The sequence below is a fragment of the Rhinopithecus roxellana genome, chromosome 13, assembly GCF_007565055.1.
Source record: "Rhinopithecus roxellana isolate Shanxi Qingling chromosome 13, ASM756505v1, whole genome shotgun sequence".
Lineage (NCBI taxonomy): Eukaryota > Metazoa > Chordata > Mammalia > Primates > Cercopithecidae > Rhinopithecus > Rhinopithecus roxellana.
The window spans coordinates 120,925,265-120,941,735 of NC_044561.1; the positions used below are offsets into that span (position 1 = coordinate 120,925,265).

Genomic DNA, 16,471 nt, shown 5'->3' on the forward strand with positions numbered 1-16,471 from the left:
GGGCGCAGTGCTCACGTCTATAATCCCAGCACTTTGAGAGGCCTAGACGGACAGATCACTTGAAGTTAGGAGTTCAAGACTAGCCAACATGGTGAAACACCATCTCTACTAAAAATATAAAAATTGGCCAGGCGTGGTGGCACGTGTCAGTAATTCCAGCTACTCGGGAGGCTAGGCAGGAGAATCGCTTGAACCTTGGAGGCGGTGGTTGCCATGAGCTGAGATAGCACCACTGCACTCCAGCCTGGGTGACAGCAAGACTGCATCTCAAAAAAAAAAAAAATTATCTTATGGCTGGGCGCGGTGGCTCAAGCCTGTAATCCCAGCACTTTGGGAGGCTGAGACGGACGGATCATGAGGTCAGGAGATCGAGACCATCCTGGCTAACCCGGTGAAACCCCGTCTCTACTAAAAAATACAAAAAACTAGACAGGCGAGGTGGCGGGCACCTGTAGTCCCAGCTACTCGGGAGGCTGAGGCAGGAGAATGGTGTAAACCCGGGAGGCGGAGCTTGCAGTGAGCTGAGATCTGGCCACTGCACTCCAGCCTGGGCGACAGAGCAAGACTCCATCTCAAAAAAAAAAAAAAAAAAAAAAAAAATTACCTTATTTTTTTTTACTATAACGAAACAGTACAGAGTAAAAAGAGATGGGAAAGAGAAGAAACTGAAGCAGCAGTTAATTTCCTTTAGTTCTATTCCATCTTCTCCAAGTATTCCCTAACAATCCCAGTTGAAAAGGACTTTTCTTTCTCTGAACTTCTGAACCACCTGCTTATGTTGATGCAATTAAATTTTCTTCACCTTTTTTTTTTCTTGCTCTGTTGCCCAGGCTGGAGTGCAGTGGTGTGATCTTATCTCAGTACAACCTCTGCCTTCTGGGTTCAAGTGATTCTCCTGCCTCAGCCTCCCTAGTAGCTGAGATTACAGGCGCTTGCTACTACACCCGGCTAATTTTTGTATTTTTTTTTTTTGAGACGGAGTCTCGCTCTGTCGCCCAGGCTGGAGGGCAGTGGCCAGATCTCAGCTCACTGCAAGCTCCGCCTCCCGGGTTCATGCCATTCTCCTGCCTCAGCCTCAGGCGCCTGCCACCTCGCCCGGCTAGTTTTTTGTATTTTTTAGTAGAGACAGGGTTTCACCATGTTAGCCAGGATGGTCTTGATCTCCTGACCTTGTGATCCGCCCGTCTCGGCCTCCCAAAGTGCTGGGATTACAGGCTTGAGCCACTGCGCCCAGCCTAATTTTTGTATTTTTAGTAGAGACGGGTTTTTGCTGTGTTGGCCAGGCTGGTCTTCAACTCCTAACCTCAGGTGATCTGCCTGCCTCGGCCTCCCAAAGTGCTGAGATTACAGGCGTGAGCCACCGCGCCTGGCGAATTATACTTATTTTTCAACTAGATTATAAACTTCTAGATCACAAAGGGATTCTAACAGTCACAATACTTAGCACATTTTTTTGAAAAACAGTGGTACTGAATAAAAACATTTAAATGATTTAAAGAAGGATTGTCCAGTCCTTGGGCAATTTAGAAAACATGGAATGTACGCTAAGGCTGATACGATTTTCCTGGGACAACTCTATGAGGGAGACACAGGTCCCAAACAAATCCCTAGGATTATTTAATTTTAACTCCATTTCCAGGTGGAAAAACTGACTTGAGAGTTGAATTCTAAAAACTTTTACATCCAGGCCAGCCATGATGGCTTACACCTGTAATCCTAATACTCTGGGAGGCCGAGGTGAGAGAATTGTTTGAGTTCAGGAGTTCATTACAAGTCTGGGCAACACAGGGAGACCCCGTCTCTGCCAAAAAAAAAAAAAAAAAAAATTAACTGGACATGCTGATGCGCGCCTGTAATCTCAACCATTCAGGAGACTGAGGTGGGAGGATCGCTTAAGTTTGGGAGTTCCAGGCTGCAATGAGCCATGATTTCACCACTGTATTTAGCCTGAGGAACAGAGGGAGACCCTGCCTCAAAATAAATAAATTAGAACTTTCACATCCAAACACCAAGCATTTTGGGGCACCTAAAAGAAACATAACTGGGGGGAAAAAAGGAAACATAATTGAAAAAAATAATAGAGGATTTTCTTTTTTTTTTTTTTTTTGAGACGGAGTCTTGCTCCGTCGCCCGGGCTGGAGTGCAGTGGCCGGATCTCAGCTCACTGCAAGCTCCGCCTCCCAGGTTTACGCCATTCTCCTGCCTCAGCCTCCCGTGTAGCTGGGACTACAGGCGCCCGCCACCTCGCCCGGCTAGTTTTTTGTATTTTTTTAGTAGAGACGGGGTTTCACCGTGTTAGCCAGGCTGGTTTCGATCTTCTGACCTCATGATCCGCCCATCTTGGCCTCCCAAAGTGCTGGGATTACAGGCTTGAGCCACTGCGCCCAGCCGAGGATTTTCTTTTTCTTTTTTCTTTCTTTCTTTTTTTTTTTTTTTGAGGCAAAGTTTCCCTCTTGTTGCCTGCCCAGGCTGCAGTGCATTGGCATGATCTTGGCTCACTGCAACCTCCACCTCCCAGGTTTTCAAGAGATTCTCCTGCCTCAGCCTCCCGAGTAGCTGGGATTACAGGCATGTGCCACCATGCCTGGCTACTTTTGTATTTTTAGTAGAGAGGGGGTTTCATCATGTTGGTCAGGCTGCTCTCGAACTCCTGACCAGTCCGCGCCTGGCCAATAGAGGATTTTTAAAGCTCATAAAAGGATTGCTCCTTACCTTCAAGAAATAGACAATTGAATCCACCCTACCAATCAATAAATACGGACTCACACGCACATGAACAATTAAGATTCATATAAGAAATGACTGGCACAGTGGCTTATGCCTGTAACTCCAGCACTTTGTGAGGCTGAGGCAGTCGGATCACTTGAGGTCAGGAGTTTGCAACCAGCCAGGCCAACATGGTGAAACCTTGTCTCTACTAAAATTACAAAAATTAGCCGGGCGTGGTGGCAGTCACCTGTAATCCCAGCTACTCAGCAGGCTGAGGCAGGAGAATCGCTTGAAGCTGGGAGGTGGAGGTTGCAGTGAGCCGAGATTGTGCCATTGCACTCCACACTGGGCGACAGGGCGAGACTCCATCTCAAAAAAAAAAAAAAACAAAAAAAAAACAAAAGAAACACAAAAAACTGGGCTCGGTGGCTCACACCTGTAATCCCAGCACTTTGGGAGGCCGAGGCAGGCGGATCACTCGAGGTCAGAAGATCAAGACCATCCTGGCCAATATGGTGAAATGCTGTCTCTACTGAAAATACAAAAATTAGCCAGGTGTGGTGGTGCACGCCTGTAGTCCCAGCTACTCAGGAGGCTGAGGCAGGAAAATCGCTTGAACTCAGGAGGCAGAGACTACAGTGAGCCGAGACTGTGCCATTGTATTCCAGCCTGGGTGACAGAGCGAGACTCCGTCTCAAAAAACAAAAAAGAAATGATATTTTTAGTAGTTGTGTTCTGGTAAATTTTCTTACATGAGATGGTACCTGAGATGGGCTCAACAGCTAGACTAGAAAGCAGTGGAGAAACAAGGGAGAAGACGGAGAAAAAACAGCATGTCTGAAACCAAGGGAAAAAGGTCTGAAAGACTGATAAAAAGATGGTGATAAGAACTAAGGATCAGGTTAAGGAATTTGGAGCCGGGCATGGTGGCACACACCTGTAATTCCAGCACTTTGTGAGCCCACTTGGGAGGACTGTTTGAGACCAGGAGTTCAAGATCAGCTTGGGCAACACGGCGAGACTCTGTCTCAAAGAAAAAAAAAAAATTTTTTTTCTGTGGAGACGGAGTCTCGCCGTGTTGCCCAAGCTGGAGTACAATGGTGCAATCTTGCTCACTGCAACTTCCGCCTTCCGGGTTCAAGCAATTCTCCTGCCTCAGCCTCCCAAATAGCTGGGATTATAGATGTCCACCACCACGCTCAGCTAATTTTTGTTTTAGTGGAGCTTGGGTTTCACCATGTTGGTCAGGCTGATCTCAAACTCCTGACCTTGTGATCTGCTGGCCTCAGCCTCCCAATGTGCTGGGATTACAGGTGTGAGCAACTGCACCCGGCCAAAAAAAGAAAAGGAAGGCCATGGGTTGTCACTGGCTTCAGTGCTTTTGGGCTACGCCCTTGTTTACACTGACAACAAGGTGGTATTGGAGTGTTACAGGGTCATGGGAGAAGACTTTCAATTATCAGTGATAGGTTTTAAACTTTCCCTGGCTTTTAAAGGAATAGGGTACACTGTTTTCTCTTTACTACTTCTCTCTCTTTCTCTCTTTGACACTCCCTCTTTGTCTCTTTGTGTCTCTGCCTCTGTTTCTCTCTTTCCTCTCTGCTGGTCTTTCCCTGCCTCTGGCAGCCACTTATGCCGCTGTTCTCCCCTCTCCTTCTCCTTCCCCTAGGGGAGAGACCGGTGGGAGTGGAGCTACTCTTTCTTCCCCTGAGAAGAAAGGAAAGGGGAGTTCTGAATATTTTCCTCGCTACCAGAAGTTTGTGTGAGGTTCAACCCCTCAAACCCGGGGTGTCTTGCCTTGGCTGCCCTGGAAGGCTCAACCCCTCAAACTAGGGGTGTCTTACCTCACTGCCCTGGAAGGCTCAACCCCTCAAACTAGGGGGTGTCTTACCTCACTGCCCTGGAAGGCTGACCTGTTTCCTCCCTTTCACCCTCTGAAGGTCCCTTGCGCTCTTCGCACTTGTGTTGTCCTCTCTGGCTGCTCCCCCAAGGGAGAATTAGGCCCCTCTTAGCGTTAGCGTGCTGGTGTAAATCCCACGGCAGGATCTGCCCTAAGCCATATGAGGTAGCTAGGGAACCGCGGAGGGTACCTACTCACTCCGTCCAGACTTGTCATCATCCACACGAACGATACCGCAAGTAGGGTTGTTTGTGATCATTCATGCACACATACATTTAGCCCTCCAGAATTTGACCACCAAGGAAGTACTTTACTGGCTCCCACAGCTTCTCCTTCCTTGTCTGTGCACAGAGTTGTTGCCGCAGTATGTGAGGATCTTTTACCTAGGTTGCCGGCCAGTTTCTTTCCGTTGCTGAAAGCCCGGGTTATTCCTTGCACTGGGTGGGTCCTGATTTCTCACCCCTGAGGCCGCCACAAGGGGGCAGGGTGCACCTCCTCACAAGAGAGAACCAGAGACTGCCCCTGGAGGGGAATATAATCACGGGCGAGCCCCCAAATTGCTATAAAGTTTCGGTGCCACAAAATAAACAGCACTCGAATATAAGATTTTCTTTTTTTTTTTTTTTTCTCAGCAAGGCAATTTACTCTTATAGAAGGATGCACCCTCACAGATGGAGCAATGGTGAGCACACACCTGGACAAGGGAGGGGAAGGGGTTCTTATTCCTGACTCACATGGCCTCTTGCCGCTGTGTTCCCCTGTTGGCTAGGGTTAGACTGCACAGGCTAAACTAATTCCGATTGGCGAATTTAAAGAGAGAGATGGGGTGAGTGGTTTGGCGGGAAAAATGGCTATGGCAGAGCAGGAAATAGGAATGAGTCAAGGTGGAGAATGAGTCAGGGTGGAGCAGGTAATCAGAGTGAGTCAGAGTGGAGCAGGTGATTGAAAAAAGTTGCTTTACAAGGAAGTTAAGTTTAAAAGTAGAAAGCAAAGAATTGAACATACTGACATATTCTTTGAAGAGAAATTTAGAACTCATATCCAACACTCTGGTACCATACCATATAGATTATGGAAGTCTTGAAATCAGATAGAGTAATTCTTCTAACTTTATTCCTTTTCAAGTTGTTTTGGCTATTCTAGGCCCTTTGCATTTCCATATAATTACTAGAATCAGCTTATTTCTGTGAAATTTCTGTTGAGATTTTGATTGTGATTGCATTGAATCAGTTGATCAATTTGGAGAGAATTGACATCTTAACAGTATTGTGCCTTTGTTTCCATGAACACCTTGTATATCTTTTCATTTATTTAGGTCTTATTTAGTTTCCGTTAGCAGTGTTTTGTAGTTATCAGTGTACAGATTTTTTTTTTTTTTTGAGACGGAGTCTCACTGTCTCCCAGGCTGGAGTGCAGTGGAGCGATCTTGGCTCACAGCAACTCCACCTCCCGGGTTCACACCATTCTCCTGCCTCAGCCTTCCGAGTAGCCGGGACTGCAGGCGCCTGCCACCATTCCTGGCTAATTTTTTGTATTTTTAGTAGAGACGGGGTTTCACCGTGTTAGCCAGGATGGTCTCGATCTCCTGACCTTGTGATCTGCCCACCTCTGCCTCCCACAGTGCTGGGATTGCAGGCATGAACCACTGTGCCTGGCCTTTTTTGTTTGTTTGTTTGTGATTTTAAGGAGGAGAGAGTTTAATAGGCAAGAAGGAAGGGAGAAGACGGAAGAAGCTGCCCCTATAGAGACAGAGGGAGGTGGAGCTCCAAAGCCCAAAGAGGAAGTCCCCGCCTGCCACAGATACCAGCCAGGTATATATGCAGCGGCTGGAGGAGGCAGTGTTTGATTTAAATAGGGCTCAGGGGATTGGTTTGACTAGACAGGTCATTCACATAGCCGGTGAAAAAGCTGACCCTCCCACCCTAGCCTTTTAATATGCAAATACAGGGGCGCCATGATGTTCTACACACATGGGGATATGTGGGGGAGGCCATGTTGCCAGAACTTGTGGGGAAAGGGCAAGAAGGCTGAGGCAATCTCCATGTTTAGGTGGACCCAGTTTCTAATGGTCTGTATTTGCATATCAAAGGTTGTTGGCCTGGCTCTAAGAGCTGAGGCTTTACAAGAAACTTCCAGAGATGCTTTAAAAAAACGAAAACTTGGCTGGGTGCAGTGGCTCATGCCTGTAATCCCAGCACTTTGGGAGGCCCAGCACTTTGGGAGGCCCAGCACTTTGGGAGGCCAAGGCGGGCAGATCAGAGGTCAGGGGATGGGTAGACCGTCCTGGCTAACATGGTGAAGCCCCGTCTCTACTAAAAATACAAAAAGTTAGCCAGTCGTGGTGGCGTATGCTTGTAGTCCCAGCTACTTGGGAGGTTGAGGCAGGAGAATGGTGTAAACCCAGGAGGTGGAGCTTGCAGTGAGCCGAGATCGTGCCACTGCACTCCAAGCTGGGCAATAGAGCGAGACTTAGTCTCAAAAAAAACCAAAACAAACAAACAAAAAAAACCATGAAAACTTCCCAAGGACCCCGTTTCCTACAACATTATCCCCTGTGGAGATGCCACACTAACTGCTGTCAGGGGGTTTTGGGCGATGACTCTTTCTGGCTACTTCCTGCTGAAAAGGGGCGTCGAATGGGAAATAGCAGCTAGGGCTCCTCCTGGGGTTGATCTAAGGGTCCTTGGAAGATGGCTGGCGTGTCCATGTGTGGTTCAGTTTACAGCACCATTTGGAGTTTGATTGCTTCTAGGCGAGAAGAAACAATTCGAGTTATAGTATTAAGTGTATAGGATCCAAATATCAATATAAGACTGTACAAGCAAGAGAGTACTTAATGAAGGGGTTAACCAATTCCATAAAGAAGACTGGAATTTATTAAAGAGGGGTTGTAGCCACTCGGGGCTGAAGCCGGCATTTTCCCTGAGCCTGTCGATTTTCATTTTTAAGTACCTGTAGATTTTCCTCTACTTTACTAGAGGTGTTAATCCCAAAGTAGCATGTTTCATTTAAAACTGCATTACTAAACCCAATAAAAAGTCTTAGTGGACTCAGCGATAATAAAACTTTCATGCTTCCTTTTTTGTCAGCTATTATCCCTGCTACAAGGATAATAATTAAGCAAAATACTACAGCAGTGGAAACTCTGTGTAATATTTCAGTTAAAAGGTGCTACCATGTATAACCCTATTGCAAATAGTAGAGTGAGGACAGCAATTCCCACAAGTGTGGTGTGGTAGGTAATTTCCATAGCCCATGCTAAAACATCTACCCAAAGAAGAATGGTGCTGGTTAACTTCAGAACTTAAAATCCCCTTACTAATTAAGTACTGTCTTAATAGGAGCCACAATAGATGGCTTAAAGGAGCGTAGGAACCGAATGGTCATTTTCCTGTCAGTGGGACAGTATTGAGACTAAAATTTGTCTACGGAAGACATTTTACTCCTAACTGGTAAAAGCAGAAACTTGCTGTTCCCAGAAGAGGCCTAGAGCCTGATTTCTACTAGGTAGCTTAGAAATACCATGTGCTCGCCAGAATATAGAGAGAGAGGCGTTTATTGAATTAATGCCTGCCGTGATTCGCGATCTTTTCTAACATACCTGTTTCCCTGAGCTGTAAAGACTCCTGTGTGTTAGACACACAGAGAGAGGATAAGAGACCGAGGATAGAAAGAGAAAGAGAAAGTAAGTTTGGCGACAGGGTAGCTGGAAGAGAGCCTTGAAATTAAAGGACAGATTTAAAGTTGAAATCCATTCCATACTCACCACTGTGATGATTAAATTTCCTTTCCTGGCCCATGCACCAAAATGATACGGCTCTGATGAATGGGGGAACACCAGGGTTCTTGGTCGTCTTGCCAGTTTAGATACGGACACACGTGGAGTGGTTTTAAGGAGCAGAGAGTTTAATAGGCAATAAGTGAAGGGAGAAGTGAAGGGAGAAGAAAGAAGCAGCTCCCGGTACAGAGACAGAGGGCAGGGGGCTCCAAAGCCAAAAGAGGAGGCTCCCCCAGTGTACAGATCTTATCAAGCTTCTGTCAGAGTTATCAGTAAGTTATATATATATATATATATATTTATTTATTTATTTTTGAGACGGAGTCTTGCTCTGTTGTCCAGGCTTGAGGGCAGTGATGCGATCTTGGCTCCCTGCAACCTCTGCCTCATTCTCCTGCTGCAGCCTCCCCAGTAGCTGGGATTACAGGCATGCACCACCATGCCCAGCTAATTTTTTTTAGTAGAGACGGGGCTTCACCATGTTGGCTAGGCTGCTCTCAAACTCCTGACCTCAGGTGATCCACTTGCTTCGGCCTCCCAAAGTGCTGGGATTACAGGCATGAACCACCACTCCTGGCCAGTTCCATATTTTTAAATGAGATTATAAATAGTATTGGTTTCTAGATTTCAATTTGAATAATTCATTGTTAGTATATAGCAATACAGTTGATTTTTGTATTTTTGTCTAATGTATTGTAACTTTGCTAAATTAATTTTAGTAGCTTTTATGTAATGGGCTTAGGATTGTATATATAGGTGATCATGTCTGTGAATAAAGACAGTTTTATTCCTTTCTTTCCAGTCAGTATACCTTTTTTTTTCTTGCTGTATTTTATGGCGAGTACTTCTGGTACAGTGTTGAGTAGACATCTTTGTTTTGTTCTCAATGTTCAGGGTAAGTATTAAAATGTTATAGGTCTGATGATCTGCTTTGTTTTAGTATATTATTGTCTTTTGTAGAATTTCATATAAATCTCATGTAATTATAATCATAAAGTATGTTGTGTCAGGCTTCCTTTTTTTCTTTATGTATTTTTTTGTTGTTGTGTCAGACTTCTTTTGCTTAGTCTAATTTCCTGAGATTCATTCATGTTGTTGCATATATAGAGTTTTTATTTTATTTGAGTATGTATACAATATAGTGTATAGACAATATATATGGCAGTTTATTTACCAGTTGAGCAACATTTCTTAGCTATTATGAATAGAACTGTTGTGAACATTTGCATATAAACCTTAGCATGGGTGGAAGGTTTCATTTTCTTGGACATATACCTAGGAGGTGGAATTGCTGGATCATATGGTAAATGTATGTTTAACTTTATAAGGAACTGTGAAACTGTTTACCTGTCTGTTCCATTTTGTGTTCTCACCAGCAATATAGCCAAGTTTCAGTTATATAATCTCACGAACACATGGTATTAATATTCTCCTATGTTTTAGCCATTCTGGTAGATATGTAGTGGTATCCCATTGTGATTTTAGTTTGAAATTTCATTCAGCTTCTTTGGTGAAGTGTCTGTTCAAATCTTTTGCCTCCTTTTCCTTTCCTTTCCTTTTCTCCTTCCCCTCTGTCTTAAAAATCAGGTTGCTTTTCTGTTCCTGAATTCTTAGAAAAAACTGAGTTCTTAGGAAAAAAAAACTCATTTTTAAAAATGTTCTCCATATCCATCTTTTATTAGATATGGTTTGCAGGTATTTTCTCCCAGGCTTTGGTGGTACGATCCTAATTGATCAGCTGAGTCTTTGTAGTAATGCTCCATTTCTTGGTCATATGTATATTTTGAGGAATAGCAAGTGTTTTAAAGCTCAAAATAACAGTTATGCAAACATATACTATAAACTGCATTCTTTAATCCATATATATGGAAAGGAAAACCTAGATTGTTAATCTGGAGCATGTACCTTCTTAAACATGGTAAGGTCTACTGTATTTAAATGGCTTAGAGCTTAATCTTTTTTTGTCTGTAATAAAAATGAATATATAATTCCTTATCTGTTTCATTATTTATTGTTACAAACTAAAATGAAAAACAGTGAATATATTGGTCTGGTATAAACCTAATGAAAAGTTACCAAAATAAAAAAAACAGTTAATCTTGCCTACAAGCTTTTGCTATTGTTCCCTCTCTAACCCTCAGTGAAAAACCCAATCTTTATGGCTTACCTGTATTAGTGTGGAATATATTCCTTTTGCATCAAGTATGTACACATACTGTCTTCTCTTTTTATTCTTTCTATGGGTAACTGTTCTACTGACTTGAATTAGTTTTTGAATGCTTGCTGTATAAGCTAATGAGAAAAAAAAAATCAGCTTTACAATGTGCTGTTTGTCACATTTAGCATTTATATTAAATTGTTGTAACACTATATTACCTAAGTATCTACCTGGAAACTTTTTTTTCTTTTTTCTTTTTTTTTCTTTATGAAATGGAGTTTCGCTCCTGTTGCCCAGGCAATGATGCAATCTTTGCTCACTGCAACCTCCGCTTCCTACCTCAGCCTCCCGAGTAGCTGGAATTACAGCTACCACGCCCAGCTAATTTTGTATTTTTAGTAGAGACAGGGTTTCTCCACATTGGTCAGGCTGGTCTTGAACTCCTGACCTCAGGTGATCCGCCCGCCTTGGCCTCCCAAAGTGCTGGGATTACAGGTGTGAGCCACCGTGCCTGGCCGGACACTTTTTTTTTTTTTTTTTTACTCAGGGTGATACTCAACTCAATTTAGTTGTTTATTTATTAAATTTGTTTTTTTTTTTTTTTTCCCGAGATGGAGTTTCACTCTTGTCACCCAAGCTGGAGTGCAGTGGTGTGATCTCAGCACTGCAACCTCTACCTCTTGGGTTCAAGCAATTCTGCCTCAGCCTACCAAGTGGCTGGGATTACAGGCACCACCACGCCCAGCTAATTTTTTTATTTTTAGTAGAGACCGGATTTCACCATGTTGGCCAGGCTGGTCTCGACTCCTGACCTCAGGTGATCCACCCACCTTGACCTCCCAAAGTGCTAGGATTGCAGGTGTGAGCCACCGTGCCCAGACTCTAAAAAATTTTTTTTTGGGATGGAATCTCTGTCGCCCAGGCTGGAGTGCAGTGGTGCGATCTTGGCTCACTGCAGCCTCTGTCTCCTGGGTTCAAGCGATTTTTGCGCCTCAGCCTCCAAGTAGCTGGGACCACAAGCTTATGCCACCACACCTGGCTAATTTTTATATTTTTAGTAGAGGTGGGGTTTTGCCATGTTGGCTGATCTGGTCTTGAACTCTGACCTCAAGTGATCCACCGCCTCAACCTCTCAAAGTGCGGGGATTACAGCCATGAGCCACTGCGCCCGGCCTTACCTCAATTTATTTAACAGTCCCCTCACCCAAATGTGAAGATGATAAACAATTCTTTTCTGTCTGAATTATTCTTTCTCTCATTCTGGAATTTTGGAACATTTTACAACTTACGTTTAAGAAGACTAGTTTAAAAAGAAACAGTGGAAATTTCCACCTTTTAAAAAAACTTAATTTCTGGTCTTTTAAATGCTTTGCAGGAAGAAAGAAATATGAAAAAGAACCGCAGACATTCTGGATGTCAGCCTGTGAAATTTTCCACTATTTCCCATAATAACATGCAGGCATGCTTATGCTGCTGGATTCATTGCAACTGCAGTTGCACTCTGAGTGGAATTTGAAGCTACTCTGTCAGTGATAAAATGGCATCTGGCCAGCTTTTAATGAGCAGTGCATGTATTTTCACATCCAAGGTATTGTATGTTTTGTTTCATCTCTGCCAGAATAGTGTGGCCATAAACACTGAAATTGTAAAATTATTTTAAAAACTTCTGATTCCAAAATTCCTGATTGTTTTTAGATGATTTTGATTGTTTTATTTCAGTAGATTATGTATCTGAGAAGATATATAATCATGCTTTTAGTTACAGTGCTGCATACATAAAATTTTACAGGGTTTTATACTACAGAAGAATGATGAGTAAATTAAAGTTTTAAAAGGATTTGTATAGAGGAAAAAATTGAAACAAAGTTTTAAAAAGATTTGCATAGCTCAGTATTTTGGTTTGATTCAATACATTTTTAATGATTTAACTATTTTATTTTATTTTATTGTTTTTGATACAGTCTTACTCTGTCGCCCAGGCCGTAGGGTGGTGGCACCATCTCAGCTCATTGCAACCTCCACCTCCCGTGTTCAAGCATTTCTCCTGCCTCAGCCTCCCAAGTAGCTGGGATTACAGGCTCCCGCCACCGTGCCCGGCTAATTTTTGTGTATTTTTAGTAGACAAGGTTTCACCATGTTGGTCAGGCAGGTCTCAAACTCTTGACCTCAAGTGATCCACCCGCCTTGGCCTCTCAAAGTGCTGGAATTACAGGTGTGAGCCACTGTGCCCAGCCAACAATTTAACTATTTTAGGTTCCTGTTAATCTTTTAAAATGTCAGTAGACTTTATATTAAAATTGATAACTGTGTTTTTGTTTGGCTCCTTGAAATTTAAAGGCAAACATGGTATTATTATCCAACTTTTCTTTTTTTTTTTTTTTTTTTTTTTGAGGCGGAGTCTCGCTCTGTCGCCCGGACTGGAGTGCGGTGGCCAGATCTCAGCTCACTGCAAGCTCCGCCTCCCGGGTTTACGCCATTCTCCTGCCTCAGCCTCCCGAGTAGCTGGGACTACAGGCGCCCGCCACCTCGCCCAGCTAGTTTTTGTATTTTTAGTAGAGACGGGGTTTCACCGTGTTAGCCAGGATGGTCTCGATCTCCTGACCTCGTGATTCGCCCGTCTCGGCCTCCCAAAGTGCTGGGATTACAGGCTTGAGCCACCGCGCCCGGCCTTATCCAACTTTTCTAATGATGTAAGTCCAGGTTGCCTAGATCTGTAAACTGGCATAGCAGTAAGGTGAAGAGTAGATTACAAATACATTGTAATTATCTACCCTGTTTCATCTTTCATCTTTTCCATGGCTAATGCCTAACAGTGGTATTAAGGAATAAAATTGAGGAATTTGGCTGGGTGCGGTGGCTCAGGCCTGTAATCCCAGTACTTTGGGAGTCTGAGGGCAGGCGGATCACTTGAGGTAAGGAGTTCAAGATCAGCCTGGCCAACGTGATGAAGCCTTGTCTCTACTAAAAATACAAAAATTAACTGGATTTGGTGGTGGGCGCTTGTAATCCCAGCTACTTGGGAGGCCGAGGCAGGAGAATCATTTGAACCTAGGAGGCAGAGGCTGCGGTGAGCCGAGATTGTGCCACTGCACTCCAGCCTGGGCGACAGAGCGAGACTGTCTCAAACAAACCAACAAACAAAAAGAAATTGAGTAATTCAAGATCTATAAATTAACCTTTAAACTGCACTTTTGCAGAGAGGAATTTAAGGGTTGAAAGTGATGAAACAGATGTATTATAGATATCTTTATGTGTTTTTACACTTGCATATCACTTACATTTTGGAAGTAAAGCCATATTAATGCAGAAGTATCTCTCTTCTGGACTGTCAGGGGCTAGATTTGAGCAAGAACAGTGTTGTGACATAACAGTGTTCTCCACCCCTTTCCTGTGATCTGCTCCTCCCTTGTACAGTATCATCCTTCCTCTTGACCTTTCCTGTATCTATAACTTTTCTCTTGACCTCTTCATGCACTTCCCCTTCTCAACTTTCCTTCAGTCTGCAACTGTCTTATCCCTTCCCTCAGCTTAAATTTCCATCTGGCTTGTAACCTTTTTACCTCTGTCAACTTTCCATACTTCAGGTCCCTCACTTTTTCTGGTTTCTCACTGTTAACCAAGTCTTTTCTTTACCTTTAGAAGCTTCTTTACTGCATGTGTTCTCTGCTACTGTCAGATTGATTTTTGTTTAGTCCTTGACCCCTTAAACGTGTACATCCTCACACTCTCCAAAATCCTTTAACTTGCATTTCTTCATCCATGCTTTAATTTATTCTGCAAAGTTTATTGAGTGCTAGCCATGTGTTGGCTATCTCTAGATGTTAGGAATATACCAGTGACCAGAATGGCTATGGAAAAAAAATAAAACTTTGTAGGGGGACTTGTGTGTGTGTGTGTTGTGTGTGTGTATTGGAGGGTTTACATTTTAGATATCATGGTAAGCTTTGCTGAGTAAGTAATACTTAAACAAGGACACCAGGAAGTCAGTAAGCCCTGAGAATATTGGGTTGGGGTAAGGTTGGGATGGGGAGCATTCTGTGTAGAGAGAGCTACCTGTGGAAAGGCCCTTTGTTAGGAGCTTTCTTTTTTTTTTTTTTTTTGAGACGGAGTCTTGCTCTGTCACCCAGGCTGGAGTGCTGTGGCCGGATCTCAGCTCACTGCAAGCTCCGCCTCCCGGGTTCACGCCATTCTCCTGTCTCAGCCTCGGTAGCTGGGACTACAGGCACCGCCACGTCGCCCGGCTAGTTTTTTGTAGTTTTTAGTAGAGACGGGGTTTCACCATGTTAGCCAGGATGGTCTCGATCTCCTGACCTCGTGATCCGCCCGTCTTGGCCTCCCAAAGTGCTGGGATTACAGGCTTGAGCCACCGCGCCCGGCCTAGGAGCTTTCTTAGTGAATCTGAAGAGCAACAAGGTGACCAGTGTTTTGGAGCACAGTGTTTGGAGGACAGTGAACAAAGAGGTAAGTAGCAAGAGAAATCGGAGAGGTAACAGTGAGGCCTTGTAGACAGTTGGAAGGACTTCAGCTTAAAAATTCATTAAAAAAAAAATAGCATAATAGCATATAAATGCATGGTTTCCATTATTTTCCTTTTGAGATGGGATCTCATTATATTGCCCAGGCCCAGGCTGCTCTGGAACTGCTGGGCTCCCAGCTCAGCCTTCTGGGTAGCTTGGCCTACAGGTGAGTGTTAACACATGCAGCTAATTAAAGAAATTTTTTTTTGTTGTAGAGACAGGTCTTGTTTTTTTGCCTTGTCTAGTCTTGAACTCCTGGCCTGAAGCAATATTACCATCTCAGCTTCCCAAAGTATTGGGATTACAAGTGTGAGCTACCATACCTGGCTTCCTGCAGGTTTTTAATTGTATTTTTGGTTATTCCAGAAAGATCCTTTAGCTGGGCACAGTGGCTCACACCTGTAATCCCAGCACTTTGGGAGGCTGAGGCGAGCGGATCACTTGAGGTCAGAAGTTCGAGACCAGCATGGCCAACATGGTGAAACCCCGTCTCTACTAAAAATACAAAAAAATTAGCCACACGTGGTGGCAGGCGCCTGTAATCCCAGCTACTCGGGAGGCTGAGGCAGAGAATTGCTTGAACCTGGGAAGCGGAGGTTGCAGTGAGCCAAGATTGTGCCCCTGGACTCCAACCTGGGCAACAGAGCAAAACTCTGTCTCAAAAAAAAAAAAAAAAAAAAAAAAAAAAAGAAAAAATTAACTGGGTGTGGTGGCGGGTACCTCTGTAATCCCAGCTACTCAGGAGGCTGAGGCAGGAGAATCACTTGAATTTGGGAGGTGGAGGTTGTAGTGAGCCGAGAACATGCCACTGCATTCCAGCCTGGGTGACAGAGCCAGATTCCATCCCAAACAAAAAACAAAAAACAAGAACATCATTGATTTTTTTTTCTTTTTCCTCTTCAAATTAAAGCTTTTCTTTTTTCTTTGGTTGTGAAGGTGATTAATTCATGTTTATGTGGAAAACATGGAAAATCCAGAAAAGTACAAAGAAAATAAGGATTACTAGTAACTGCATCATCCATTATTATGGATTTTGTATGTATATCTTTGTATCTTTCCAGTCTTTTTTTCTTCGTTCTTTTTTTTTTTTTTTTTTGAGGAGGAGTCTCGCTCTGTCGCCCAGGCTGGAGTGCAGTGGCGTGATCTCGGCTCACTGCAAGCTTCGCCTCCCAGGTTCCCGCCATTCTCCCGCCTCAGCCTCCGAGTAGCTGGGACTACAGGCGCCCGCCACCTCGCCCGGCTAGTTTTTTGTATTTTTAGTAGAGACGGGGTTTCACCGCGTTAGCCAGGAGGGTCTCCATCTCCTGACCTCGTGATCCACCTGCCTCGGCCTCCCAAAGTGCTGGGATTACAGGCTTGAGCCACCGCGCCCGGCCTTTTTCTTCGTTCTTGTACACATATGCAGTGCC

At 44.0% G+C, this 16,471-nt stretch overlaps 1 protein-coding gene across 4 annotated transcripts in view; it reads left to right on the forward strand.

The window, feature by feature from the left end:
* Positions 1–16,471, forward strand: part of NCOA3 (nuclear receptor coactivator 3) — a 149,108-nt gene that overhangs the window by 15,929 nt on the left and 116,708 nt on the right. Inside the window, exon 2 of one of the 4 annotated variants that reach the window (XM_030915272.1) lies at positions 11,921–12,133. The exons of the other annotated variants lie outside the window; for them this stretch is intronic. The gene's annotated coding sequence lies outside the window, so the exon portion shown is untranslated. The remainder of the gene's footprint in view (positions 1–11,920; positions 12,134–16,471) is intronic. 4 annotated transcript variants of the gene reach the window in all.